Here is a 4,585-nt window from a genome sequence, read left to right as displayed (position 1 = left end):
AACATTGAATGTTCAAATTTTGCTGGTTTGAAGTGATAACTTTTGTCAACTTCATGATGTAAAAGTCATCCAGATTTCTGCAGAATTCAATAAAATACAAATGAAATTTTTTTAAGGGAATGAAGCTTATTTCAACTTTGTTATCCAATATAACATAACGGGGCATTTCCTTAAAAACCCGCAAGCGGTTTAAAAAAAAGCGTAAACCCCCAAGTTTTGTTATTGGATAATATAAGTTGAAATAAGCTTCATTCCTTATAATTTAATTTCAATGTAGACATAAAAAATTTTTCCTCCAAAAAGGCTTCAATTTGAGCATTTTTATTAAACAAGAGGCCCAAGGGCCTTGAATCCTCTCTAAAAAGTAAATCTATCACTTCTATTTGAAGCCTCTAACCCTGAGTATCCTAAGACCCAAGTTGCATCAACTGACAAAGTTTGATGATTCTTGGCCAATTAGGACTGATAATATTTTTAAAAAAAGCTATACAAACCATAAGTACATCACAGTAATCTATATTAAGATTGAAGTTTTCTGAGGACTCAAGATGCATTAATAAACAAAGATTGAAGATTTAAGCTAATAATTTTGAGATATTTAAAAGTAGGTCACCGTGACCTTTTTTTTGCTACATTCTTTGAAAACCTGAGATACATTCTCCAACAACCAAATATGCATCAACAAACAAATTTTAGTAATTCTAAACTAGTTATTACCATAAATACTTAAATAAAGCCATAAAATGTCAAAAAATTAGGTCACCATGACCTACTTTTTGGACATCATTTCCAAAAACCCAAGATGCATCAACATACAAAGTTTGATGATTCTGAGCCAATAAGTACTGTAGACACTTAAAAAAAAACATAAAATGTTAAAAGAGGCCCCCGTGACCTACTTCTTGGTCGTCACTCTCCAAAAACCCCAAAGATGCATCATCTCACAAAGTTTGATGATTCTAAGCCAATAAATACCTAATATTTTTGTATAAAGCTATAAAATGTAGAAAGAAGGTCACTGTGACCTACTTTTTGGTTGTGACTCTCCGAAAACCCAAGATGCATCAACTCACAAAGTTTGATGATTCTAAGCCAATAATTACCATAGATATTTAAATAAAGCCATAAAATGTCAAAAGTAGGTCACCATGACATTTTTTTGGACATATTTCCAAAACCCAAGATGCATCAACTTATAAAGTTTGATGATTCTGAGCCAAGAAATACCTAATATACTTAAATAAAGCTATAAAATGAAAAAAGTAGGTCACTGTGACCTTTTTTTGGTTGTCACTCTCCAAAACCCAAGATGCATAACTCATAAAGTTTGATGATTCTAAGCCAATAATTACTGTAGATATTTAAATAAAGCCAAAAAATTAAAAGTAGGTCACCTACCTTTTTGTTATTTAAAACCCAAGATGATATCTCACAAAGTTTATACTAAGCCAAAAAATACCTGATATATTTAAATAAACCCATAAAATTTAAAAAGTGGTCATTATGACCTTTTTTGGTTGTCACTCTAAAACCCCAAAGACGAATCAACTCATAAAGTTTGATGATTCTAAGCCAATAATTACCATAGATATTTAAATAAAGCCATAAAATGTCAAATGTAGGTCACCGTGACCTATTTTTTTGTCATTATCTCCAAAACCCAAGATGCATCAACTCACAAAGTTTGATGATTCTAAGCCAAAAAATACCTAAGATACTTAAATATTTCCATAAAATTTTGAAACTAGGTCATCGTGACCTATATTTTGGTTAAAAATTTTTAAAGTCACAAGATGTATCTGCTGACCAAGTTTGATGATCCTACGTCTAAAGGTTATCAAAATAAGCCTTTTAAACAATTCAAAAACAAATTCCTGCAAAATACAAAAAGTAGGTCACAGTGACTTACTTTTTCATAAAAATGTTTTAAGGTCTCAAGATGCATCAATTTACAAGATTTGATGATTCTAAACCTCTCAGTGTCTGAAATAATTGGTTTAATTGTTTTAAAAAGAATTAGTCATAAAGTTCAAAAAGTAGGTCACGGTGTATTTTAGGTTGACTTTTCAAGGACCCAAGATGCATCAACTGACAATGTTTAAATCATAGGCCTTAAAGCCCCCAAAATCCCTCAAATTAATCTGAAAACAAATGTTTACAAAATTTAAAAAGTAGGTCACCTACCTACTTTTAGTTAACATGATGTGAAGTCCTGAGATGCATCAACTTACAAGATTTGATGATCCTAGTCCTAATAGTAAGCAAAATATAAACGATTTCTTTAAATTTTAAAATTCAGGTCAACTTTGAAGTGACCTTGAGACCACGCCCTTTGCCCCAGGGTCATGGTTAAAATTTTTAATCTTCAACATATCCTGATCATTGTATGTAAGTTTGGTGAAAATCTGGCTGGTGGTTCTGGAGAAGAAGATTTTTTTGCAACCAGTACTTTTGGTTTTGTTTTCCTGATTATCTCCCCTTGTTTTAGGGTCCCAACCCTTATTTTAGTATAAATGGTAGCCCTTGGGCCAAGGATACCCTGCGACAAATTTGACACAGATTGGCCAAAGGGTTCTTGAGTTATGGCCCATATTCTGAAAAGTTAACGCACACCGCACACCGCACACCGCACAAATGCCCATAGCATTAGCTCTTTGAGCCTTCGGCTGAGAAGAGCTAAAAAAACCGTCACGCGGAGTAATACGTTTTTGACGTAACTCATTGTAACCTAGGCAAGTTATGTTATACAAAATATTATATGTTCCTCAGAATCATAGTTAATAGGAAATTAAATTATTAAGTGATAAATAAATTTTGAATTAAAATTTCGAGGTGCTCTGGGTCTCCATTCAAAGTCTAATAATGAAGTCATAATTGTAATTAAACATTTGAAATTGAATCAGATTTTACATTTCTCAGTTCACATTTAGTAAAGGATTAGAAATATGCTAACAATAAATATCAATGACGCATCTTTTGTTTAATTCTTAGCCTGTCCACGAACTTTACGGACAACCCTCATACTGGGTATTCCTATTTTTTCAGATGGCGTTATCTAAAATTGATATTCCTCGCACAGCCCAGCACTTTTTAGAATGCAGCATTGAAAAAAATGACTGTGAAAGAAACTGTGAGTTCTATTGCAACCCTTGTCATCAAAGATTGTGTAAACAATGCAGCGATGAACATCTGAAAAGTCCAGAATACAAGAACCATGAGGTGGTCCTTTACCAGCAACAAACAACAACTTCCTGTGGAGAAATGCAAGATCCACCCCACTAAAGATGTGGACATGCTCTGTGAAGAATGCCAAGTTCCGTTATGTTCTAAATGTGCTATGATGGGAGACCACGAAAGGCATAAATTTGTTGATCTTGAAGCAGTCTACACAGAAAAATTTGCACTCATCCAACAGGAAATTTCCAAAATTCATGAGTATTTTCTCCCCACATCACAAGATTTACAGAAAGAGATTAAAAAAGATTCCTCAGAAATCAAACGCCTTATGGACAACATCAGAAAATCCTTGAAGACTGAAGGTGAGACCCTGAAAAGTCTGGTGGACACAGTCATATCTGATAACCTGAAGCAGCTAGACCAGATAGAGCATTCACTGTTAGAAGATTTAAAAACCCAAGACAGGACCATGGATGATTACATCACTTATCTTAATAACCTTGTCAAAGAGCTCCACAGATGTCTATCTTCTACAGAACCACCGAAATTAATATCTGAGAGGATCTGAGATACCAGAGACAACAAAACCAGTCACACCAGGATTTACTGCTGGTCAAATCAGCGAAAGTGATGTCACCAAATTACTTGGTAAAATACAGGTCCCCAACACTAAAGCTGAGAAGAGAGAAATTAGGCCCATTGAAAGTGTCTACAATACAGCAATGAAACCTACACATAAACAGATGAAAGAAGACAGAAAGAAATCTGACAAGAAACAAACAATGTCTCTATCTGCCTCTGTCACCAACGTCCGGGAGTTCAATGTACCAGGCGTTGATGATGAAGTATACCATGTATCACTAGATCAATCAGACAGACTCTGGGTCAGTGATCAGTATGGTAATCTTGTCCAAACAGATCTACAGGGGAATGTCATACAGAAGATACAAACCAGTGGTGGACTTGGTTACCACACAGTCACACAAGACAGGGATCTGATCTTTACAGACAAAAACAAGAAAGTCATCAATAGGATAAAACAGGATAATAATATCACCGAATTCATTAAAACTGGAGACTGGAGACCACTCAGCATACACTCCTCCCACATCAACGGGGACTTACTGGTGGGGATGTCTGATTATAGCGAGGGTAAAGTCACCAGGTACAACAAGACAGGAAAAGAACTACAGAACATACAGAGGGATAACAAAAGACAGGAACTGTATAATACACCACACTATATCACCGAAAACATCAATGGAGATATCTGTACATCAGAACATGGTACAGGAGTAGTGGTAGTGAATAAATCAGGACAACACAGGTTCTCCTACACAGGTCAGGGGTCAATGTTCTCTCCCTTTGGAATCTGTACTGATGTCCTCGGTACATCCTGGTGTGATGA

At 35.0% G+C, this 4,585-nt stretch overlaps 1 pseudogene; it reads left to right on the top strand.

Moving 5' to 3' along the window:
• The first annotated feature begins 3,045 nt into the window (after positions 1-3,045).
• LOC134231048 (uncharacterized) lies at positions 3,046-4,566 on the top strand (annotated as a pseudogene).
• The last annotated feature ends 19 nt before the right edge of the window (positions 4,567-4,585 follow it).

The sequence above is a fragment of the Saccostrea cucullata genome, unplaced genomic scaffold, assembly GCF_032062105.1.
Source record: "Saccostrea cucullata isolate Sc308-1 unplaced genomic scaffold, CSIRO_AGI_Scuc_v1 ctg23543, whole genome shotgun sequence".
In the NCBI taxonomy this organism is placed as follows: domain Eukaryota; kingdom Metazoa; phylum Mollusca; class Bivalvia; order Ostreida; family Ostreidae; genus Saccostrea; species Saccostrea cuccullata.
This window is presented reverse-complemented; position numbering and strand designations above follow the sequence as displayed.